The 27060-nt window shown below is 42.8% G+C and overlaps 1 protein-coding gene across 1 annotated transcript in view; it reads right to left on the bottom strand.

Annotated features, from left to right (window-relative positions):
• The window catches only part of LOC124569467 (pancreatic triacylglycerol lipase-like), a 123230-nt gene extending 115812 nt beyond the window's left edge, over positions 1-7418 (bottom strand). The window contains exon 1 of the mRNA XM_047131080.1: positions 7297-7418. The gene's annotated coding sequence lies outside the window, so the exon portion shown is untranslated. The remainder of the gene's footprint in view (positions 1-7296) is intronic.
• Between the last annotated feature and the right edge of the window lie 19642 nt (positions 7419-27060).

The following is a 27060-nucleotide window of genomic DNA, read 5'->3' as shown; positions in this document are numbered from 1 at the left end:
TGTGAATTTTGTTCTTTTTGCACAAGATGAAAGTGTAGAAATAAAATGTAGTAGCAGTCCCCTTACTGAAAAGGTAGCTAATGAAATATTCGGAAACATTAAAATATATTTCAAGGCGAATGAATTATCTCTGAATTTTGACAAGACGCAGTACTGTGGAGAGTGCAATATTTCTCACAGAACTCCACAAGCTATTAAAATAAAATAATAAAAAAAACACGATTCCCAAACGAAAACGCACAGGAAGTAGTAAGTGTTAATTTAGTGGAACTATAGATAAATCACAATCTTAATTGGAAAATCTACTGCCTGAGACTAGTGAAGCGCCCTAGATCAGCGTTTGCAGTTAGCACAGTTTTTGCTATAAGTGTTTTAAAAATAAAAAGAAGTGGTTTATTTTGCATGTTCCTATTCATTAATGAGTTATGAAATACGTTTTTGTTGTGAAGTTCCACGTAACTCCACTTATACGCACGGTATTTTCAGAACACAGAAGTGCATTATAAGCATTATTTATAGAGGTAATTATGAAGACATTTCTTCGAAAAAGTGCTATTTTGACTACTATTTTATAGTATACGTATTAATTAATGTCCTTTGGCAATACCATTATTACTAATACTTCAGCGAGTTAAAATTAGTACACCAAAGAGTCAGACACATGGGTACTTGCATTCAGCTACTTACCAGAGCGTACTGAATGTCGTGTGGATAATATGGTGAAGCTTAAAACGGAATTAAAGAGCTTTCTTTTGGGCAACTACTTCCACCTCATTAAAGATATTTTCACAGAAACTCTTAAATTTATCGTCAGATTGTTTTATATTCGTAATTAGTGCTGTAATACAAGACTCTTTAGTAACATAGTCATTTTACTGTACTGTACCTAAATTAAATGAACATCTTTGACTTACTTCCACATCGACGAGGCAATTCTCCGTGGAATCCATGGCATACGAGTAGTAGATATAATTGTGCTAACGAGCGCAGCTGCCTGCCCACTAGGAACAGAGAAGACTAAGATGAGAGAGCGGATAGAAGGTGGACTATTAATTAACTCCACTAAGCAGATGGTGCTTAGAATTGGCCAATTGATATGGGGGTGCAATTCGATAGTTTGTTTTAAACTTGATAACACTTCTCGGCTACAGTACTTTTGTCCGAACACGATTAGCTACTAAACCACTTGCTGTTGAACTAAATTATGGACGTACCCACTATTTTCATAAAGTTTTTCGTCTATTCTAAGCACACGATGTATTCAGAGAGGAGACTTCACGATAAGTTACGTTCTAATGTGCTCCCTGACTTTCATCCTGATGTGTACAGAAACGCGAACACGGTGATGATACGTTTATAGCACACACCCGTGCCAGAAGCGGGCGCAGCTTTAAGGGGGGACGTATGATAAAATACACGGGCACATACAAGCTCATATATGTTTTACTCTTGGAGAGATAATTGAACCAAATTTTGCACATGTCGTTGTTATACTATTGACTACAATCTGAAGCTTTTATCATTTTTTGTCAAATAATTTGATCTTGACGTTGGTGTATACCTTTAGAAGACATACTATAACATGAGGAACATTTTCTGAAAGGTTACTTAGCCCTTTCAAAATATGGTAGGCTATACATTATGACGCGGTACCACACCCAGAAAAGTTTTATGTCGACTGACTCTGGCTGCGGAAGACTACGCAATTATGTAAAACTGAAGTTGCGGGGAATGCGGAAATAAGATTTTATTATCATTTATGCTAGAAAAATGTACCTTGATGTTAGCCACAAACATACATTTTGTGTTTTTGGTCTTCATGTGGCTCTTTTCTTCTAGTCTGGTCCTTCTGGCGTGCGCTTTTGCTGATATCCTTCACTGACATTTCAGAACTGCCAATACACAGATCGTCAACCTTCTTCAATAAGTTTTTCAGTGAAGCAACTTGCATCAAATCCTAGTCTCATAAGGGTTCTGATTCTTTCAGTATTACCATCATTCAACATCAGACAAGCATCGTATGAGGAAATTTTAACAACAGTAGATGAGCAAAATGTCATCGTTAGGTGCTCCTTCTAAATGAGGTTATTAAAACTTTAGTTCGGGTTTTGTGTTCCATCATGTGTGCATTACTTTAATAAATCAGAATTAATTGCATCGTAAATGTGCTCACAACCTTCTAAATTCAACAAATACAGGGTGTTTCAAAAATGACCGGTATATTTGAAACGGCAATAAAAACTAAACGAGCAGCAATAGAAATACACCGTTTGTTGCAATATGCTTGGGACAACAGTACATTTTCAGGCGGACAAACTTTCGAAATTACAGTAGTTACAATTTTCAACAACAGATGGCGCTGCAAGTGATGTGAAAGATATAGAAGACAACGCAGTCTGTGGGTGCGCCATTCTGTACGTCGTCTTTCTGCTGTAAGCGTGTGCTGTTCACAACGTGCAAGTGTCCTGTAGACAACATGGTTTATTCCTGAGAACAGAGGATTTTTCTGGTGTTGGAATTCCACCGCCTAAGTGTTGTTGCAACAAGACGAAGTTTTCAACGGAGGTTTAATGTAACCAAAGGACCGAAAAGCGATACAATAAAGGATCTGTTTGAAAAATTTCAACGGACTGGGAACGTGCTGGAAAGGTAGGGCGACCGCGTACGGCAACCACAGAGGGCAACGCGCAGCTAGTGCAGCAGGTGATCCAACAGCGGCCTCGGGTTTCCGTTCGCTGTGTTGCAGCTGCGGTCCAAATGACGCCAACGTCCACGTATCGTCTCATGCGCCAGAGTTTACACCTCTATCCATACAAAATTCAAACGCGGCAACCCCTCAGCGCCGCTACCATTGCTGCACGAGAGACATTCGCTAATGATATAGTGCACAGGATTGATGACGGCGATATACATGTGGGCAGCATTTGGTTTACTGACGAAGCTTATTTTTACCTGGACGGCTTCGTCAATAAACAGAACTGGCGCATATGGGGAACCGGAAAGCCCCATGTTGCAGTCCCATCGTCCCTGCATCCTCAAAAAGTACTGGTCTGGGCCGCCATTTCTTCCAAAGGAATCATTGGCCCATTTTTCAGATCCGAAACGATTACTGCATCACGCTATCTGGACATTCTTCGTGAATTTGTGGCGGTACAAACTGCCTTAGACGATACTGCGAACACCTCGTGGTTTATGCAAGATGGTGCCCGGCCACATCGCACGGCCGACGTCTTTTATTTCCTGAATGAATATTTCGATGATCGTGTGATTGCTTTGGGCTATCTGAAACATACAGGAGGCGGCGTGGATTGGCCTCCCTATTCGCCAGACATGAACCCCTGTGACTTCTTTCTGTGGGGACACTTGAAAGACCAGGTGTACCGCCAGAATCCAGAAACAATTGAACAGCTGAAGCAGTACATCTCATCTGCATGTGAAGCCATTCCGCCAGACACGTTGTCAAAGGTTTCGGGTAATTTCATTCAGAGACTACGCCATATTATTGCTACGCATGGTGGATATGTGGAAAATATCGTACTATAGAGTTTCCCAGACCGCAGCGCCATCTGTTGTTGAAAATTGTAACTACTGTAATTTCGAAAGTTTGTCTGCCTGAAAATGTACTGCTGTCCCAAGCATATTGCAACAAACGGTGTATTTCTATCGCTGCTCGTTTAGTTTTTATTGCCGTTTCAAATATACCGGTCATTTTTGAAACACCCTGTATCTTCTCTGATGGCAGGAAATAATAAAATTTGCAAACACGGAGAGAGTTGTGAAGAAAAGGGGTCATGGTACTCGTTTTTACCTTCTTTGTAGCATGAATTAGTCTCTGAATATTGGAGACAGTATCTCTTAACAGGCTACATAGCTTTTTTTTTTTTTTTTTTTTTTTTTTTTTTTTGTCACCGGTCTACTGACTGGATTGATGCGGCCCGCCACGGATTCCTTTCCTGTGCTAACCTCTTCATCTCAGAGTAGCACTTGCAACCTACGTCCTCAATTATTTGCTTGACGTATTCCAGTCTCTGTCTTCCTCTACAGTTTTTGCCCTCTACAGCTCCCTCTAGTACCATGGAAGTCATTCCCTCATGTCTTAGCAGATGTCCTATCATCCTGTCCCTTCTCCTTATCAGTGTTTTCCACATATTCCTTTCCTCTCCGATTCTGCGTAGAACCTCCTCATTCCTTACCTTATCAGTCCACCTAATTTTCAACATTCGTCTATAGCACCACATCTCAAATGCTTCGATTCTCTTCTGTTCCGGTTTTCCCACAGCCCATGTTTCACTACCATACAATGCTGTACGCCAGACGTACATCTTCAGAAATTTCTTCCTCAAATTAAGGCCGGTATTTGATATTAATAGACTTCTCTTGGCCAGAAATGCCTTTTTTGCCATAGCGAGTCTGCTTTTGATGTCTTCCTTGCTCCGTCCGTCGTCATTGGTTATTTTACTGCCTAGGTAGCAGAATTCCTTAACTTCATTGACTTCGTGACCATCAATCCTGATAAGTTTCTCGCTGTTCTCATTTCTACTACTTCTCATTACCTTCGTCTTTCTCCGATTTACTCTCAAACCATACTGTGTACTCATTAGACTGTTCATTCCGTTCAGCAGATCATTTAATTCTTCTTCACTTTCACTCAGGATAGCAATGTCATCAGCGAATCGTATCATTGATATCCTTTCACCTTGTATTTCAATTCCACTCCTGAACCTTTCTTTTATTTCCATCATTGCTTCCTCGATGTACGGATTGAAGAGTAGGGGCGAAAGGCTACACCCTTGTCTTACACCCTTCTTAATACGAGCACTTCGTTCTTGATCGTCCACTCTTATTATTCCCTCTTGATTGTTGTACATATTGTATATGACCCGTCTCTCCCTATAGCTTACCCCTACTTTTTTCAGAATCTCGAACAGCTTGCATCATTTTATATTGTCGAACGCTTTTTCCAGGTCGACAAATCCTATGAAAGTGTCTTGATTTTTCTTTAGCCTTGCTTCCATTATTAGCCGTAATGTCAGAATTGCCTCTCTCGTCCCTTTACTATTCCTAAAGCCGAACTGATCGTCACCTAGCGCATTCTCAATTTTCTTTTCCATTCTTCTGTATATTATTCTTGTAAGCAGCTTCGATGCATGAGCTGTTAAGCTGATTTTGCGATAATTCTCGCACTTGTCAGCTCTTGCCGTCTTCGGAATTGTGTGGATGATGCTTTTCCGAAAGTCAGATGGTATATCGCCAGACTCATATATTCTACATACCAACGTGAATAGTCGTTTTGTTGCCACTTCCCCCAATGATTTTAGAAATTCTAATGGAATGTTATCTATCCCTTCTGCCTTAAATGGTGGCAAAAATGTCAATATTTTGGACCAGCTTTACGTACATCCGTACGTAAGCGGCAGCAACCTTACACACACACTACGAAGGCCGACGCCCATACGTTGCGCGGCGTTTAGTTGGACACCGTGCAGATGCCTCGGAGGCGCCATGATGTCTGCCAATTTATCTTTCATTGACTCCCTCTTACTTCCCTCATCATTATTCAACACAAACATCACACTACACACACCCTTTACAGTCACCTACACTTGCCAGATGCACTTAAACACACAATTCACGAAGGAAACAGGCCATTGTGCTCGACAGACGGAAAAACCTTTGCAGTTCGGCAGCTGAACCTGACTTTTGGGATCTCCTAGCCAACAGAACCATACTACGTTACATTTATGTTATTGATGACCCATTCTCTAACAAAGTTGCAAAACTGGAAACTGGTATTTCCCGATTATAACACCAGGACTGGCTAACAGCTAAGAGAAAGTGCTTAACTTAAGTTACCACAAAAATTGCGTAAATATGTACACTTACAGGTAACTTCCTCCATATTCACAGAATAATGGGCAAATCACGAGCGCAGTGACTTTATTACGCACTTAATTTTATTAACACTTGATGCAACACCCAGCGACAACTTATTCAATGAATTATCCTCTCTTTTTTATTATTTTTTTTCAACTGCACGTCAGTTTCAGTGACCCTGTGTCATAGACGACTTACCGAAAGAAATCAAACAGAAGAATAAAATATGGAACTAAGAACGACCAGGGTGTAAATAACACTGAAAACGACAATAGTGATAAACTGACAATATAAGAATTAAGTTTATTTTAAAACTCTTAGTAATGTATAAGAAGAGTGAAAGGATTCTCTCATGACCTATTGGTAGGAATGATTTTGGGAACACCATGAAAAACCAATGGGATGTCTCTTCATACGCGCAAATTTATTCCTTCCCGCTGCATTGTCCTGGCTTACAACTGTCATAAAACAAGCAAGTAAGCATATATATGAACAATTTTCACCTCATTTCAGTGAATTACAGTTCCATAACACAATAGAAAATTAAAGCATTCCTACTTGTCACAGGCTATCAACTTCAATTAGAAAGAAACTCCCGCGAAAACATATTGGAAACACGTGTTAGAGAGTGGTGCAGGCTTCTTTTGAACAGTACTTCAGTGCTAGGAACGTAAAGATCATTTCTCCAGCTTGAAGTAAACCTCAAGTTCTCATAATCGAGTTAACGTAATGCGATATCAGTGTAAGAACGCTCAGTTCGTCAATCAGAGGCCTTCAACTTGGTGAGTCAATAACACATGGAGTGTGGATGACTCTCTTTTGAGATGAAAATGTTCTTACAGTTTGAACTAATATATCGTAAAATATAATGTCAGATGATCTCTAAAAACGAAAGCCTACGAAATCAATTCATTTTAAATTTCTCCTTTTAAACAATCGTCGCCCATTAACGTAATACCGAATTATTGCGTAGATCTGACTGGTCAATGCATACAAAACGCCTGGAGGTAAATAGACTGCTTCATCTTAAAAGCAAACGATGTCACGTAGACTGGAAAGCGGCGGACCAATTTTCCACGCATCTGAGCAACTAACCGGTTAGTTCGATTAAAAACTCTCTAAACAGCGTGTACATACTTTTTCTTTTAAATGTGGTTCGAGTATAGATGTATTATAGATAAACAGATCATTAAAGACTAGGAGTTAGTTCAGAAGGATAAAAATAGTGGCAAAGGAATCGGCAGTGTCTTTGTTTCAAAAATCGTCAGTTCGTTGGCCAGGTTTGATTTTGGAAAACAAAAGAAAAAGAAAAAGCAGATTATGTTGAACTGCCTCGATAATGCACAGGACCAGCCGATTTTACATCATACTTATGTCGCTTATAACAAATTAAACAAAACAAAAAATTACAATTTCACTTACTTTTTGCTTAGCTCAAGAATAATTGTAGTAACTCTTTGGATACGTCATTAAAATTATGACACGCTACGAATATCAGTGCACGATTAGTTTTTATGTGGCGTGGGGAAAACAGTGAACTTTTCGCATACTAACTGAATTCGTTCTTAGTTCTCTGAGATATATAGCTTTTCTCTAAGGTTACTAGAGGCGTGGTGCGATAAAGGGGCTAGATTACATTAATCAGCAGCTGTCATAACGCTGAAAGCCTAAAACGCAAGAGAGTCAGATTTATTTGTATTCCTGGAATCACCGCTAGCTTTACTGAATCATAAGACACACTCATAGCGTAACATATGAATCATACGCCCAGCCTGATGATATCACAGGACTAAAAGAAACAGCCTTAGTTGTTGGGTCATTCACTGATTTCGTGGACGAACTAGGGCAAGCCGATAACACTTAAAATTACGCAATAAACTGACTCACTTGGTTAATTACATTTGTATGGCTGAAAAAATACGTGACGCAAATCTGGGAATCCACGAAGCTTCATCTTGGCACTACGCTCGGAAGATTCAGTTGCAGTTCTCATTCGGCAGCGGCTGGTAATGAGTGAACTTTATGTTGATGAGCTATAATTTCTTTGTTGAAGTTCGTACTTCTCAAATACTGCATCCGAATCACAGACGAAAAACCGATTAGGGCTTAACGTCCCGTCGACGAGGAGCTCATTATAGACGGAGAACTAGCTCGGACAGGACAATTATGGTGAAGGAAATCCGCCTGAATAGATTTAGCAGAAAACCTAAACCTGGACGGACGCAAGGGTAGTTCAACTTCGGTCCTCTAGTACATCGGTCGACTGCGCCATCTCTCGGACATGAAGCTCGTAGACTGGAAAAGCAACGTCAATATACCGCGCGCTTTAAACTGAAAAGCAAACGGAGAAAAAACTGTTTAGTTTGCAAAATTTGAGATAGAGTTAAAATATCAGGCGCTGACTGCATTCCGAATATCTGTGACGTAACAGCTGCGACAGATCAATCCCGCTCTACATATAACAATATTAGGTTCCGTAAATTTTCCATCGTGAGTTATTGACCAGTATCGTGTAGAGCAGGCCTGGGCACCCTTTGGTGACCCGTGGACCTCATTCACATACTTACTTAAGCCGCTAGCCGCCTCATCACGTCACGTTAGATCAGCGCTCCTAGTGCATAAAGCCAGACTATAGCGTCCGTGACGTTAATATTTAAGGGATAACGCACCGATATGAATGGCAGCGCTTTCCCGGCACTCAACGACAACAATTTATGTCTCAAAGCACACGTTTTTTAGAGTACACTCATTTCATGTTCACCCCATCTTCAGAAATTTACATTTAGTTACGGGTCGTGAACACTGTTTCTTTAGTTACGACGTTTCACAATTACTGTTTTAAAAATATCCGTTGCAGCATTCTACAACGTCGTTAGTAAAGAAACAATGGCCACGATATCTGAAGACAGGAACCTTGAAATATAATCATGGGAAAATAAAATCCTGCAAAAGCATCTGATTGCAGCTAATTAATAATAAATTACCTTCAATTTCAGCAGTTGTAGACGTCCACAACGTACAAGAACTGTTTACTAATGTTAATACGAGAAAGAAAAGGAAAACAAAATAAGGCAATGAGGTAGGCAATACCAGCCGAAAAAGCAATTTGGAGTAACTTCGCGACTTTTGGACAGAGGTAAGTCATTCGAGGGTTTGAAATTTAGTGTGTTAATACCCGCAAACACTATTAGCAAGCAGTTTTTAAATATCTGCTCAAAAGTACTTTTGATGACTTATCGCATAGCCGTGGATTGTTTCTGTAATACCAAAAAAACATTAACTGAATTGCGTCATAAGCTGCAACCAGAGGCGAGTCGAGCGTCGGTGGAAATATCCGAAAAGGCGTCCCTCGCGGAGTACTCGTACAACGTGAGTGCGTCGCTCTCCCATGAATTTCGGCCGCAGGCTGGGTTGTGTGGTGTAAAGCATTTTTCAGTGAAGTGGATATAGAGACTGGAGAGAAAGATTTATTGTAAGATTGTAAGCAAGGTAGAGACATTTGGATTGCAGTGCGGCTGTGTCCTCGTTGTAACGTGACCTTCGGCTGTGAGATCTACCCCATCTACGATAGACAGCTGATTTCTAGCGTGAATTATAGAGGAAACAGATGCGTAACTTCCATGAACTGTGTATACCTGGGCTGCCATTGGACATCTATAAGGCACTCTACCTACCTTGTGTCTTTTAGGAGAGCATTAATAACAGGTTGAGATACGTGAAAATTGGTTCCGGGTGCACAAACGTTCTCCTCAATGGGCGAGTCCCGATTTTCTGATGACAGTGATTCGGGATGTCCAGTGATACGTTACCAGCCAGCCATTGTCACTGATGCGTGGGTACACTACTGGCGCTTGTCTGTGTCTCTCTAACTCTATGGTCACTTTACTTCAAGACATTACCAACGTTCCAGCTTTTATGGACCCGCCGATGAGACAAATGCAACAGTGCGACGTCGAACGCAGACCTTTCTTCCCGGAGTCCCATGGAAGCTCAGTAGCTGTAGACTAACGTCCGCAACAGTCTCTTCTAGTTAATTTTGGCGGTAATGTGTCAGGCAGCAACACCACTCTGTTGATTTCGCATGCACGATAGGTGAGAGCCTGTCCTAGGCAGCTCAAATGTCCAGTTACGTGGCAACCTGGCTGGACACATCATTTCCAAGTATCAGCTACACGTAAATTCCGTCTTCTGACGATACTGTGCATTTACTTTAACCTGTAATGACTTTTTAAAAATTACTGTTACCACCATACGGCGTTGTCCTTGAGTGATGATCTAAGAAGTTATTTGGCTATTGGTGTCTTTACCGCCTTCATTTATGATTATTACAATTGTTCAGCCACTTAACAAATTCATGTTGTACGTTTGCGCTTCTCATTATACTGAACAGCCGTCTTTTATAGCTTATTTTTCATGTACGGATAGTGTGTCTGTACTAGTATGTCTTGCCATGACGTCGGTTATCAATCGCTACGCTTCCAAGCCTTATCGAAGAACGATGGGCGCAGCAACGTAGATGGCACACGGAACTATGATGTTAAACGATTCACATAATAGCAGGGAGGAAATAGTTAAGCATGTACACACACTGCTTTAATGAATACAACTTGCCTTACATGAGGGTGAAAATGAGATAATGAGCATAAGTGGGAGAAGAAATTCGATATTCCCCGCATTAGCGATATACCGCTGGACTCAATCAGCGTGGTTAAATATGTATGTATAGCGTTACAACGTATACGTAGCGGGAAGAACACAGAAAGACAGTTCTAGGGAAGCAATTAAAGGGTAGATACAGATGGCGCTCTGGTATCTATGCCACTGCGCTATCTGTTGGCGGACGACGCTGAAATCATTATCAGTACATCTGCTATCCCCCAGGTGGCATCTGTCGTCATAAAATCAAAATCTACGTCTTCTTTCCAGGTGTGCTATTTTTTTCCGGCAACGTATTTCGCGAATACCTACTCACTAAATTCTAAGATTCGAATTTCCGAACAGTATCTACGACATCTTACAGTCTACAGTCTCGTATGTATTGCTCCCATAGAGATAGCAGTGGGATCACATATCTATGTGCAGGTAGATAATGAGGGAATGGCACCACTGCTGACCCTCTTTCGCCTTCGCAACAGGTACGAGGTGCTGGCCTGTGTTGATAACACATCAGAGCCAGCATAGGACGCCTCGACTGTTGGGTCAGTGGCAGATTTTTCCTCCAATTTCGGACAACTACAGTGCGATGATATCTCCATCATTGGAAGCTCTAACGTTATGCGGATAAGGGCAGAGTGCAATCAGTCTGATTACCGACAGGTCTGCTCCGAGATGTGGACGAGGCTTTGCCGGCAGCTATTGAACGCTCTACCGAGCGAGGTGACGCAGTGGTTAGACACTGGACTCGCATTCGGGAGGACGACGGTTCAATCCCGCGTCCGGCCATCCTGATTTAGGTTTTCCGTGATTTCCCGAAATCTCTCCAGGCAAATGCCGGGATGGTTCCTTTGAAAAGGGCACGGCCGACTTCCTTCCCCATCCCTCCCTAATCCGATGAGACCGATGACCTCGCTGTCTGGTCGCCTTCCCCAAAACATCCCCCATCCTGAACGCTTTGTGCGCAATCGGCTGCAGATAGTAGCTTTTGTCGGCAGGAATGACGCTTGCTGCCTGAGTTCTAAAGCCATCTTCGGTTCCTTTAGAAGGCTGGCTGAATAGGTGAACAAATCTGCAGCCGAAAGCAGAGTTAAAGCACAGATCACTATTTGCAGCATCGTATCCAGAGTCGATGGTGGTAACCTGGTTTGGAACAGAGTGGAAGACGTAGATCAGAAACTAAGGCGATGTAGCTAGAGAATCGACTTGTGGGAGCAACGTCTAAGACCTAGTAACTAACAGACCTGGACTTACATAATCAGTTCATGTAAAAGTAGGCATTAGTCATCACTAAGACTGTTTTAGCACCAGGTATTACATAAAACGTTAAGTTAGAAAAATATTTTTGCTTAGCAAGCGTGATAGGAACAAACTGAAGAAATTTTGAGTAGTCACCATTAAATTTTCAGCTCTACGACAAAGATGTGGATCACGAACTCGAAAAATTAAAAAGCCTTGTGTAAGACGTCTTCTACCAGTATATGCCAAACGACGTGAACGAAAGACTCATCGTGGTTCAATAGCTATGTTAGATGCTATGAAAGAAAAAGGAGCTCCATCACAGATTTAGGCGAAGCCAAAGCAAAGGTGACAAGCAAAAGCTGAAAGAAACTAAAATGACCATACGGAAAGCAATGTTACCAGCGTTCAATGAATTCGAAAGTAAAATTTGGCCACTCTATATGACCAAAAATCCTAGGAAGTTCTGGCCTTATGTGAAGTCAGTAAGCGGATAGAAATGTTCTAATCAGTTCTCAAAGAGCACATTGACACCGAAATGGAAGATGATGGAGAGCAGGCTGAAATACTAAGTTCGACCTTCCGAAACCGTTTCACTGAGAAAGTTCCTAGTACGGTTCCTCCTTTCAATCATCACACGAATGTCGATATGATAGATATTGGATTAAGTGATCCCAGAATGAAAAGTCAACAAAAATCACTCAACAAAACACAGGCGTTTGCACCGGATGAGATTCATATGAGATTCTACAGATATTATGTGGGAGAACTTATCCTCCTCCTAGCAGCTGTTTATCGTAGGTCGCTGGAGCAGCGAAAGATAGCAAGCGATAAGAAAAAGCGCAAGTCATTCCCGTTTTCAGTAAGGGTCGGCGGAAATATGCACATAATTATAGGCCCATTTCGTTGACGTGCTTAGGCATTATGACGTTTTCGGAGAACGAAAATATCCTGTATAAAAATCAAAATGTAATGCACTAACAGAATTACTGCAAAACTAAGCTCGCTCTGTTTGTCCATGGGAGCTTCAGTTTCGTAGATAAGGACGCCCAAATTGTTGCCTTGCTCCTTGACTTCCGGAAGCACTTTTATGCAATTCTGCATTGGCGTTTGTTGAAGAAAATACGAGCTTACCAAGTATCTGGCAAGATTTGTGATTGGTTTCAGTATTTTCTAATAGATATAACTAAGCACGTTGTTATTAACAGGGTGAAATCGACACATGTAAAAATAATTTCGTATCAGAAGAGAATATAGGGACGTACTGCTTACAACATACGTAAACGATGTAGTGGATAGAGTCGGAAGCTCCGTGAGGCTATTCACGGACGATGATGTCTCTAGCAAGGTTCCAACGCCTGAAGGCTGCAGCGAAATAGAGGAAGACCTGCAACGATCGATATCTGGTGTAGGAACCGGAAGTTGACCCTGAACGTAGATAACTGTAACGTACTGTGCATATACGAAGAGATACTTTGCTGTTCGATTACACTGTTGGCGATATATCACTGGCTACAGTATCGGTACCGAGCGAGGTGGCGCAGTGGTTAGCCCACTTGACTCGCTTTCGGGAGGACGACGGTTCAAACCCGTGTCCGGCTATCCTGATTTAGGTTTTCCGCGATTTCCCTAAATCGCTTCAGGGATATGCCTGGATGCTTCCTTTGAGAGGGCACGGCCGACATCCTTCCCCATTCTTCCCTAGTCCGATAGGACCGATGACCTCACTGTCTGGTCCCTCTCCCCAAATTAACCAACCAACCAAAAGTAGCAGCTGTAAAATACCTACCTAAGGAAACGTCAGGAGCGGCCTAAAGTGGAATGACCATATTAAACTACCTGTAAGAAAAGTAGATGCCACGCCGACATTAATGTGAAGAGTCTTAAGGACATATAATTCATCCACAAAAGAAACTGTGTACACGAAAACTGTTCGGCCGATTCTCAAGTAGTGCTTAGCACTTGCGAGGTTGAGTTGATAGTGAAGAGCCAACAATGAGCGGCACGTTTCGTCGGGGGATCGTTTAGCAAGTACGAGGCCGTTGCGGAGGTGTTCAATAAACTCCAGTGACAAGCGTTAAAAGGGAAGCATTGTGTATCAAGAAGAGGTTTACTGCTGCAATTTCAAGAGTGTGCTTTACAACCAGTGTCGGGTAACAATTTTCTTTCTCCTATATACATCTCGCGAAATGACCACGACGAGAAAATGAAAAAAAAAAATTAGAGCTCATATGGAGGTTTCACGACGCTAATTCTTCCTACGCACTATTCTCGATCGAAAGAGGTAAGAAAGGAAATATAAGATATCAGGGTCACCTGCTACCGCAAACCGCAACGGATTATACAGGGTGTTTCCGTAAGTGCGTGCGAAAATGCAACAGGACATAGATAATGCTCCACTTAACAATTTGAGGTAGCGAACCTGGGGTCGGAGAAGCCAATTTAAGGAGATATGGAAGTAAACGTGTCTACCGCTTTGTCTAACATTACTGTTATCCAGCTTATTTACAGCTAACATGAGTAATTTACCTGTGCTGTTTATTTACGTTTACATTCTTTATTTCCTGCACGGAAACAAGAAGGACGAGCCTGATTACTAGGCAGTCATGGTGCAGTAGACCGTCTGAATGGCCAGCTTGAGGTTCACGTAAAGAGTTCTAGCCGGCCGGTGTGGACGAGTGGTTCTAGGCGCTTCAGTCTGGAACCGAGCGACCGCTACGGTCGCAGGTTCGAATCCTGCCTCGGGCATGGATGTATGTGATGTCCTTAGGTTAGTTAGGTTTAAGTAGTTCTAAGTTCTAGGGGATTGATGACCTCAGATGTTAAGTCTCATATTGCTCAGCGCCATTTGAACCAAAGAGAGGATGTGGATACAGCATGATGGTACACCGCCTCACTTCAGTGTGGATGTCCGCAACCATCTGAACGCCGTATTTCCTTGCCGCTGGACTGGAAGGGGAGATCCTATTCCATGGCATGCAAGGTCACGTGACCTGAATCCCCTTGAGTATTTCCTATGGGGATATCTAAAGTCATTTGTGTATGAGACCCCAGTGGATGCGGAGATGGAATTAGTTGCCAGAACTGTAGCTGCCTATGATGTGATTCTAAACACACCAGGGATATTTGTCAGGATGCGTCAGAATCTTGTTCGCCGATGTCATTCTTGGATTGAGGTTGATGGTCGTCAGGTTAAGCACCTTTTGTAATGTACAGTACAAATGGTACGTTCATTGTGCACTGAGGGTAGTTGCAGTTAACAGTAACTAATGTAAATAAAAAAGTACACAATAATGGGTTTTTATTCCCATTATCTCCTTAAGCTGGCTTCTCCGGTTCCAGATTCCCTACCTCAAATTGTTCAGTGGAGCTTCCTCTTTGTCCTGTTAAATGTTCGCACGCTCTTACGGAAATACCCTGTAAATGCAGATGCAGATGTAGACAGTGAAGATAAAATTAGACTGCTAGCAAAATGCACAGGTCCATACAAGGACTCAACATTCTTGTGTCCCACTTGTGAATTGAATGGGAAGAAATATTTATATAGATGGTACAGTAACATTTGTCACGCAATTTGCGGTGCTTTGTAGCATATTTGAGGAGATGTTGGTGCAGATTATGGGAAACAGCTGTGCATCTCCATTTTTGGCCATGCAGCACTACTAATTCTTAATTAGGCCTATTACTCGCGTGTTAGTGAGGGCGAAACATTTCAGAGACGTACTGCTTAAGTTCTGTTCTAACTTCCCTATTCGGTTCGTACACAATTCAGAGACGCACTACTTAAGTTCTAACTTTCCCATTCGGTTCATACAAATGTTAGGGAGATGCTGAGGGTACTTACGTGGAAATTTTAAGCGATAAAGATACACGGAATGCTGTCGGAAAAGATTAGAGCACCAATATCCGAAGCAGATTATAAAATTATTCTACTGTATCCATTTTCCCTCGGGTAATGATCCGAAAAACGTGATAAGAGGGGTTAGTACGCCTATACAGATATATAGACAACAGTTTTTTTTCCGCACTACATACAACGCTGGAACAGGACAGTGAGTGATAATTAACGTTACGAAGCACCTTCACCAAGCATTGTACAGTGACGTGTAAGTATGGGCGTAGATTACAAGACACTCGTCCAACCTATTCGTTACACTGTTCCCCTGTTTGGGGAAGGATGTTAAATGTGAATTTTTATGTTAGGCTTGACAGTGACTGTAATGAATATCAGTTTAAAATGACGACTGATCGCTTTAACCAGTGACATTTATTATATTATACTTTCCACTTCGCAGTTCAGAGCATTATAGCTCCTTCATCAGGTGGATTTATGATAGTCAGTAAGGCATGGATACATTACGTGTACGACTATAGGGTAATCTATGGCACAGTAGGTTAAAAAGTATTTTAGTTCAAAGCTTAAAGTTCTGCGGATGTTTTCATTACAGAGGTGAACGGTAATGTAAATGTAAGTACCTTTCAGTGCTCACTGGCTTTGATATTGTCATTAGATTGCAGAAATTGGAATAAAACTGCAAATAAGAGTTGCACTATTCGTGGCAGTATTATTACATCGATATCAAGGACGCTCGATAAACGTATGTAATGTAATATGAAAGAAAGGTATCACGCATCAAAAGAACTGATGTGTTTATAACTTCGAAATCTGGAAATTTGTAATAAGGTCTTATGGGACCAAACTGCTGAGGTCATCGGTCTCTAAACTTACGCACTACTTAATCTAACTTAAACTAACCTACGCTAAGGACAACACACACACCCATGCCCGAGGGAGGACTCGAACCTCTGGCAGAGGGAGCCGCGCGGACCGTGACAAGGCGCTCTAGACCGCTCGGCTACCAAGCGCGACTATAACTTCGAGATTGACTTCACAGGATACTGTAAAACCAAACTATTCCACTGTATGTATGCATCGACTTGAGGCCGAGATATAAGCAAAGGATTGGGGTACGTACAGACTCGAATAAGTAATCGTTCTTACCGTCAAGCGTCAGTAGTGTTTGAGTTGATGCAGGGGCTGCTATAATAATAGTGCAAGGTGTTTAGAGCGAGATGGTATAGCGACTATGACGCTAGAATTTTATTCTAGATGAGGGGAGAAAGTATTCAGTCCCACATTCAGATATCCTGATCTATGTTTCCCGTAGTTTTGTTGAATTCCTTCAACTGACTTTTGGAGTGGTTCTCGTCAAACAAGACCACGTCTGTTTTCCTCCCTCAGAGTTTGGAAAACTTTGGGTAATCTTTATTTCGTAGATCTTCGCGCGACCATCAGACAGACTCTGCTCCAAGCTGCATGGCTTCTGGAGAAACTCAGGTACGTGACATGAGCAAGACCGTCACTATTTGCTTTTTGGTAGGCTGAACCGTGCCTGCTGCAAGTCGTTTTTCCTGTTTTCCCCGCTGTTCAAATGGCTTAAATGGCTCTGAGCACTATGGGACTTAACATCTGTGGTCATCAGTCCCCTAGAACTTAGAACTACTTAAATCTAACTAACCCACGGACATCACACACATCCATGCCGGAGGCATTTCCCCGCTGTCCATTCGCAAATGGGAAAAGAAACGAAGGACGAAATAACGGAAAGAATCACCGTCCGCCATGCACTGTAGCGTACCTTGTGGAAAATAAGTGGAAGCTGGTGAGCATAGAGTCAAATTGGTCTGTTTTAAAAACCGAAAAGAACACGGTCAGAAGATTCTGGGCCTTCACCCTATACGTTGGACTCCTCACATTCCTGGTTCACTAAAAGAATTCACGATGATACACATAAACAATGTTCGTTAATTTCAGTCTAGGTATCTCACGCTGTTATTAAGTTTCTAGCCGGTAAAATATATATATATTTTTTTCTGATCGTTGATTTCGTGGTTTCATCAGTACCTTGGTATCCGTAATGTCCTTTCAGCCAACCAGAATTTGCTGATTCTGACTGATATACTGGGCCCATTTGCTTTCGCGACAAGAGTTCTACTGCAGTTAAACTTGCTATGACAGCCTCCGTTTCCTGGACAGAGGCGGGACCGGCCAGTCACTGCCTGGGCCGCCGAAAACTGGCACGCTGGCCCGTTAGGGCGTGGCTTCTTACGCGCTCGTCCAGTCAGTGCTTGCCCGATTTCCTGTTTTCGCTCCAAACAGACACACTTATTTCTCAAGCACTATACCGCGACCAGAAATAATCGCAGTTTCACGGGAGTGACACCATCTTGGCTATCTTTAACAGAGGCTTAGTAACCAGCACAACGGGACTTGTGGTAGTTTTCTGTATACAGTTAATTAGCAGCTGCTATCTACTTAAGTAAAATATCAAATTTATCAGAGCCTGCGGTAATGCAAGAATGACATTTTGTCGAACACTCTCGTCATTCACATTCCGATGTGTATGCTGAATTTCAGTAACATTTGTAGAAATTTTTTGAGTCCGCAGAAGGTCAGTGTTACTTCAGTCTCTGTCAATGAAGAACCGTCAAGAGAAATGAAAACCTGATACAGAGATTCAGTATGCTTTTGTCGACGATAACACGTACGCCAGCTCGAACAGGGCAAGATGGTTTGTCTCCAGGAAATGTTTCTGTCATACCGTGAGATTTCAGTTAGTACTGGAGATGCTGCTACTTCTGTGACGCATGTGCGGAACCACCGTGGACAGTCGAGGACCTCACCACAGGAGTATAACCACCTTTTCCATTGGCTATAGAGCTCTGGGCACAGATTTTCTATACGTTGGAAAATGGCAACGCGCGTGAACTTGTCTGCGTCTACACCTCGACAGCACATGCTGCGGATTGGACTGGAGAGGCGCGTGCCATTATGTCGACTTACACTCTTCACATTAGTTCAGATACACTTTTTGTTCCATATATCCATAGCGAGAAGTTCCTCAGGATGCAGAACGTATCATTAATCACGAATAGCCGCGGTGGTCTAGCGGTTCTAGGCGCTCAGTCCGGAGCCGCGCGACTGCTACGGTCGCAGGTTCGAATCGTGCCTCGGGCATGGATGTGTGTGATGTCCTTAGGTTAGTTAGGTTTAAGTAGTTCTAAGTTCTAGGGGACTGATGACCATAGATGTTAAGTCCCACAGTGCTCAGAGCCATTTTGAATCACGAATACAAAATACATGGCCCTAGTTAATCTTTATCGCTGCTTTGCCTGTTTATTCGATTACTGAGAATAGGCCTGCCATCACTTAAATTGCTGACCTTGATCAGACACTTCGGAAATCCCGGAGATTTGCGCAAAATCGGATTATTTTCCCGGTTACATACAGTCTATCGACGATAACTTGGCCGGTGATTATTAGTACAGGTACATTTGAAGAAATAGGCAAGAGATACAAATAAAACAATGACGAGTTAAAAAAGCTTAACGATATAAACGACAATTACAAACTTAAGTCAGTGCACTGCTGTAGCAAGATATTATGTTTGCGGTACGGACGGGTGAAGTGAAACGTATGCTTGCTCACTGGCTTGCCTGCGCACAACCGCCTGGCGGGGGAGGCGGAACGGTGCATGCGATCGTTGACAGTCGCGGCTTCTCAAGTAGGAGAGCGTCTAAGAGTTCTCTCCGCTGGTTTTTCAACATAAAACGAATGAAACTATCTACGCACTAGTCCTCATGTAGCAAATTAAAGCAAAGACTTGTTGAAATCTATTCATTTAAAATCAATCGAATTTCTCCAGACACAAAGAAATATCCAGGTTTACTCCGGACAGTTGCATGAACTCCCAGCCGCCCCTTCCCAGAACTCCCGCGGACGCCCCCGAAAGTAAAACAAATCTGGGGAAACCCGAAGATCAAAATGACTATACAATGAAATCGAAGGTACATATTTTAATAATTCTTTCTTGTATGATACAATTCAAAAATGGAACAACACTCAGTCCAGAGTCGCCCTGCTTGCAACAATAACACAATTCCTTTTTCATTGTCGACCACAGTAAAGCCGCAACAAACAAAACATGAAACGCAAACTATACTCTTTACACTTTCGTTGCGTTGCCCTACTTTTCATAACTAGGATGGCTCCATCTAGTAACCGAAAACAAGTAAAAAGTGTCTCTGTATCAGGAAGAGATAGGTTTTAACCCTAGTACTACCAAGGTATTTTCCAAGCCGCATTACTAAGGGGGTGCTTTATGCCCAACCTAAAAAATATTAAATTATATTAACAACATACTTTCTAAAGAGGTACTGATGTGTAAGCAGGATCCAGAACCTGAAAATACGTTTTAGCACACTGTTACCAATATCAACTGACTTCCAAAACGTATGCTGCGAACTTCATGACCACCACAAAAAAGATTTAAAAATGCAAATTTCGTTCGTTGTTGTTGTTGAATTTTATTATAAAAAGAATTTTTAAAGAGATACTGATAGTGAGCGAGGTCCTGAACCCGGAAATACTGACTGCGACATTCACTCGGGAAAGTGACATTTACTACTGAAACTTAAATTAACATGAAAATTTAAAATACAGGGTGGGGCAAATGAAAGTTGCCTGGGCGAGTGGATACAACTGAACGTGAATGTTCAGAGCGTAGTGCTGGCTGTGTCAGTGTGAGTGGAGCAGTGCAAAGCGGACGATGGTATTCATAATGAAGCAAGGGTCTTCGTTGAGGAAAGTTACGCGACAACACATTGTGGAAACGGTGTGATTAGTTGTTTACTGAGAAATTCAGTGGTGTTAAAGTGCCAGCAAAGAGTACCGTGAAACTCTTAGTCCGAAAATGGCGTCAAACAGAGTCTGTTTTGAACAAGTCAAAAAACATTCCGAAACGTGCCCGCACACCAGAAATGTGGTTTGCACTTCACCAGAAATCGCTTTAGAGTCCCAAATAAACCCGTGACCTGTCGTAAGAGACCGGCATATCACGTCGATCATGCGTACCAATACTCCACCTGGACCTGCCCATGCATCCCTACCGAGTGTCTGTCGTTCATGCATTAAAACTAGCAGATGCTCCTCATCGCCTCTAGTTTTGTGAGTGGCTGTTCACTGCGATACCAACGAATGGCTTGGACATAGATCTGTTCTTTACGTCTGATAAAACCTGGTTCCACCTCAGTGTTTACGTCAACTAACAGAATCACAGATTCTGGGCAGCAGAGAATCCGCATAACTTCTACGAAACACCATTGCATCATCAGAAGTTTGAATTTTCGTGTGCAATATCTGCACGGTATATTATTGGTCCCAACTTCTTTCATCAGGCGCTGACGTCGGCGCGTTACATCGTTAAAGTTTTGAAATCATTTGTTGCAGTATTAACGGGGGAGCAAAATACCTACAGTTGATTCCAACAGGACAGAAGAATTGTCCATACAGCCGGCCGAACCTTGGAGTACATTTACACAATCTTCACGCCTGACAGATTTGTTAGCAGAGGTCAGTCTGGTGGCGGCCCTAGCTGGCCACCCAGCTCACCTGATCTGTCAGTGTGCGAGTTATTTGTCAGGAGCCATCAAGTCTAATGTGTATAGCAACAATCCTCACAGTCTTCAAGAAATTCAAATGGTTCAAATGGCTCTGAGCACTATGGGACTTAACGTCTGAGGTCATCAGTCCCCTAGAACTCAGAACTACTTAAACCTAACTAACCTAAGGACGTCACACACATCCATGCCCGAGACAGGATTCGAACCTCAGGATTCGAACCTGCGACCGTAACGGTCGCGTGGTTCCAGACTGAAGCTCCTAGAGCCGCTCGGCCACACCGGCCGGCAGTCTTTAAGAAGTGCAGTGAAACATTTTGAATGAGTGCAGCAATTCCAGCAGTCCAGCGTCGATCCGCCTTCAGCAACTTGCTGACCAAGGCCCAAAAGTGCCAAGAGATGAATGATGGTCACCTTTTGCTGCAGTCAGGTTATGCTGTATTTCCTTTCCTCTGTTGTGTTTCTTTGTACCCGGGAACTCTGCTCTCCGGGCCACATTTATTTGCTCCAAACTGTATATGTGGAATCCGGTAGAAGAATTTATTAAAACCGATAAATGTGTTTTCAAAATTTTAGAATATAACGAAACTGACCAGATTACAATATCAAAATGTGGGCATAAAGACACCCCCCCCCTCACCCATTTGGTATTGCGAGGGTTAAGTAACGGTTGCTCAACGCATTCTAACCCTAATGTTCTCATGATTTGCCGGCTGAAGTGGCCGTGCGGTTAAAGGCGCTGCAGTCTGGAACCGCAAGACCGCTACGGTCGCAGGTTCGAATCCTGCCTCGGGCATGGATGTTTGTGATGTCCTTAGGTTAGTTAGGTTTAACTAGTTCTAAGTTCTAGGGGACTAATGACCTCAGAAGTTGAGTCCCATAGCGCTCAGAGCCATTTGAACCATTTGTTCTCATGATTTACTTTCATACATTTCGGCCCCATTCTTACAACAGTTCTCTCCAATACTTCCCGTTTTTCTTCCTCTGTTTCTCGTTTTTCCTTCTCCTACCTTGCCTTCCCTCTTCTCTTCCTTCCGTCCTCTCTCAGTTTTTTTGCGCGTCACAAATCTGCGCCCCTACGAATAGGGTGTCACAGTACGCCACTGCTTGCACCTTACCACTGCGCCGCCTTAGATGTAGCGGGTCACATGATGCATGAAACGGAAATATTTATTGATACGGAACTGAGTTGTTGCTTATAAAATGGGAGGTCCCAGCCACTACAGACATTTTACTGTCCGTATCCAACATGACACTACACTCTTGTGTTAAACTGAAATTATATTTAAATGTATTGGAAAGATACTCGCGTTTCAGAGCGTATACATTTCACAGCAGCCCTTTACAAGCAGTTCACGACTTTATAGACACTGTCAGTCACAAAATACGCAGTTGCGCCAACGGTTCGTTCGCTGCATAGGTATGCGAAGGAGATGTGCACGTAATTCCGTAACGGCCGCCTTATAATAGATAACACCCGTTTGACCATATTTACGGCAGCTCTAACCGCCTGTCCCGTGACGATGCTCCGCTTCCATTGCAAATCGCCAGGCTGCGCCGAGGGAAACACTTGACCCCGATTAACGACCCTCTTACATTAGTTTCTCACTTAACTATGCTATTCCAGTAACAGAAGTCGATCACATAACTGACATCGTTCCAAAATTGGTGTGGTTTTCTGCTATGCTGTATTCATCAAGAAAATATTTATTTATCCGTCAGATAGTTTCGTTGTGTGTACGTTCTACTCAAGGCCGGGAAATGTATCAGATCCAGACAATATACAGCTTGTCCCAGGAGGAACGGTCAGTATTCAGTAATATGGCAGTAACGATCATTCAAATCAAAAAAGTCTCGTAGACATCGGATCTATAATGCATACCTTAAGAGCTGTGAGCTCTTCATCTTCGGTGCTATGAAACAAACTTCTTCTACTGAAAGACTTTTGCTTTCCTTATTTTGAGAGGTGGAATTATGGACCAAAACAACATAAAAATGTCCAATAAACATGGACTTAAAGTGCATACCGTAAGAACTTGCTTCGGCAGTACATATACTAAAATTGGAACTATGAACAAGTGCTCATAGCTCTTAACGTATACATTTTAGAACCGACGTTTACTAGATAATTTACTCTTGTTTTGGTCCATAATATACTCACAAAATAAGCAAAGCAAAGAGCTTGTAGTAGAAGAGATATGTTTCTCATTTCCGAAGATGAAGAAGTGCTCATTGCTCTTAAGGTATGCATTATGCAGAGCATATTTACTAGACTTTTTGCTTCGAATGATTGTTTCTGTCACATCCTTGAATAGTGACAATTCCTCTTGGGACACACTGCTATATAATGTGCCACGTTCACAAGGAGCGCGACGCATGGCTGGCTGAATATTGCCTTTCTCAGCAGCATTTTTGCAGACGGTCAAAATGCGTCCCATATGGTGGCAACTTAGTCACTGAAAAACGCAGACTTCATATCTCATAACTCAACCTCTGTAGTATTTTGACGAATCTGTTTTGGATGGCTAAGAATTCGTCTGGCGAATTTCTGTCGCGTCACTTCACATATGTACCTGCTAAAGTGTGAGTATGATGCATTTTCCAAGTACGTAGCGAGGTACATTTCATAGGTTAGGGCACATTTTCACGGGCCATGGAAGCTGCATATTGCCGACAATACAGCCCGGCAATATGGTCTAACAACATTGTCGGTCACGCTAATATCAGCCATACGTTCGGCAACAATACCGGCAGCTACTGTCCGGCATGATTTGCAGGAAAAGATTTTCATGCCAGAAGTGTTCACATGGGCCACAGTATGTCCAGTAAATCGGGGAAAACGAGCCTATGACGGTGAGTGAGGCTCTCCCGCATTTGCATTCCACAAGAAAAAACATTAGCACGGAAAGAGATCTTGAGGTTCGTAAAGAGGTATCGGACTTTGTAGAGAGATATCGGACTTCGTAAATGTGTTATTATTTAAGCAAGCGAAGTGCTTCCGAAACTTTAACTAGTGAATTGATGCACAATGATGAAACGCGCTTTTGAATACATAGCAAATATAGGTTGTCCGAGAACTGCTAATACCAATAGCAATACGAAAGTGTATATCAGTTTTAACCAGACGAACACCCTTCAATTCTTGACTACTGGTGATTATACAGAAGTTTGATGTTTATCTTTAAAGTGCACTTCCCATCGATATGTCTCTTGGTACAAGATACAAGAAGTTTATAACGATTTGATGGAAAGGCTCAAGGATCTCGTTAAGTACTTTTAAATAACAATAAAATGTTGCCCTGCCCATGAACACGTAAACACACGTGCTGTTGTTCTAAATAAAAAAAGTTTAGAAGCCTTTATAACTTACGTAGAATGAAATTATCGTACACTACTGAAGATCTACTGCGACAGTAACCGCGAGAATGCTTTTTTACAGATTATACTCTTTGTGTATATTACTTTCTGTATTCCATAGCTCTAGTTGTAGATATATATACACTACTGGCCATTAAAATTGCTACACCACGAAGATGACGTGCTACAGACGCGAAATTTAACCGACAGGAAGAAGATGCTGTGACATGCAAATAATTAGCTTTTCAGAGCATTCACACAAGGTTGGCACCGGTGGCGAAACCTACAACGTGCTGCCATGAGGGAAGTTTCCAACCGGTTTCTCATACACAAACAGCAGTTGACCGGCGTTGCCTGGTGAAACGTTGTTGAGATGCCTAATGTAACGAGGAGAAATGCGTACCATCACGTTTCCCACTTTGATAAAGGTCGGATTGTAGCCCATCGCGATTGCGGTTTATCGTATCGCGACACACTGCTGCTCGCGTTGGTCGAGATCCAATGACTGTTAGCAGAATATGGAATCTGTGGGTTCAGGAGGGTAATACGGAACGCCGTGCTGGATCCCAACGGCCTCGTATCACTAGCAGTCGAGATGACAGGCATCTTATCCGTATGGCTGTATCGGATCGTGCAGCCACGTCTCGATCTCTGAGTCAACAGATGGGGACGTTTGCAAGACAACAACCATCTGCACGAACAGTTCGACGACGGTTGCAGCACCATGGACTATCAGGTCTGAGACTATGGCTGCGGTTACCCTTGACGCTGCAAAAATGGTTCAAATGGCTCTGAGCACTATGGGACTTAACGTCTGTGGTCATCAGTCCCCTAGAACTTAGAACTACTTAAACCTAACTAACCTAAGGACATCACACACACCCATGCCCGAGGCAGAATTCGAACCTGCGACCGTAGCGGTCGCGCGGTTCCAGACTGAAGCGCCTAGAACTGCTCGGCCACCCTGGCCGGCTCCTTGACGCTGCATCACAGACAGGAGCGCCTGCGATGGTGTATTCAACGACGAACCTGGGTGAACGAATGGGAAAACGTCATTTTTTCGGATGAATCCAGGTTCTGTTTACAGCATCATGATGGTCGCACCCGTGTTTGGCGACATCGGGGTGAACGCACATTGGAAGCGTGTATTCGTCATCGCCATACTGGCGTATCACCCGGCGTGATGGTATGGGGTGCCACTGGTTACACGTCTCGGTCACCTCTTGTTCACATTGACGGCAATTTGAACAGTGGACGTTACATTTCAGATGTGTTACGACCCGTGGCTCTATCCTTCAGTCGATCCCTGTGAAACCCTACATTTCAGCAGGATAATGCACGACCGCATGTTGCAAGCCCTGTACGGGCCTTTCTGGATAGAGAAAATGTTCGACTGCTGCCCTGGCCAGCACATTCTCCAGATCTCTCACCAATTGAAAACGTCTGGTCAATGGTGGCCGAGCAACTGGCTCGTCACAATACGCCAGTCACTACTCTTGACGAACTGTGGTATCGTGTTGAAGCTGCACGGGCAGTTGTACCTGTACACGCCATCCAAGCTCTGTTTGACTCAATGCCCAGGCGTTTCAAGGCCGTTATTACGGTTCAAAATGGTTCAAATGGCTTTGAGCACTATGGGACTCAACTTCTCAGGTCATTAGTCCCCTAGGACTTAGAACTAGTTAAACCTAACTAACCTAAGGACATCACACACATCCATGCCCGAGGCAGGATTCGAACCTGCGACCGTAGCGGTCTCGCGGTTCCAGACTGCAGCGCCTAGAACCGCACGACGTTATTACGGTCAGAGGTGGTTGTTCTGGGTACTGATTTCTCAGGATCTATGCACCCATATTACGTAAAAATGTAATCACATGTCAGTTCTAGTATAATATATTTGTCCAACGAATACCCGTTTACTATCTGCTTTTCTTCTTGGTGTAGAAATTTTAATGACCAGTAGTGTACATTATCTCATTTGCCAGCTACCATAATCCTGATAACCCTATAGACAACAAACAAATCGAGTTTCCACGTACACCTGGTACCTATTTAAGTCAAACGAAATAATAGATTTAGCCGTGCGTGTTAAGGCCTTGCATGCGCGACAGGGAGGTGAGCGAGACCTGGCAGATTAACGATGGGGGTCGGTGTTCTGGGTAGCCTGAATTTTGCTTTTAGGCAGGTTCCCACATCGCACTACGTGATTATCCGACTGGTACACTAGTCCCTCTGCAGTTACATGACTTGCAAACATTTGGAAAATTTTCACTCGTTTTCGCATGAGTACCACTACACGCAGACAGTGGTGGCGACACTAAGGGCACCCTTCCACCACTTCAATTAACCACGACAAATCCGTTAGTAACCATACCGATCCTGCGCCATTGCGGTACAAAGGCACAAGAAAAAGAAAAAAAGAAGAAGATAACATCACTCACATTACGTTTCCTGGAACTGTAGCACTCATACTGCAGC

Source organism: Schistocerca americana, unplaced genomic scaffold (assembly GCF_021461395.2).
Source record: "Schistocerca americana isolate TAMUIC-IGC-003095 unplaced genomic scaffold, iqSchAmer2.1 HiC_scaffold_15, whole genome shotgun sequence".
Taxonomy (NCBI): Eukaryota; Metazoa; Arthropoda; class Insecta; order Orthoptera; family Acrididae; genus Schistocerca; species Schistocerca americana.
The sequence above is the reverse complement of the archived record's forward strand: the minus strand, read 5'-3'. Positions and strand labels throughout refer to the sequence as shown.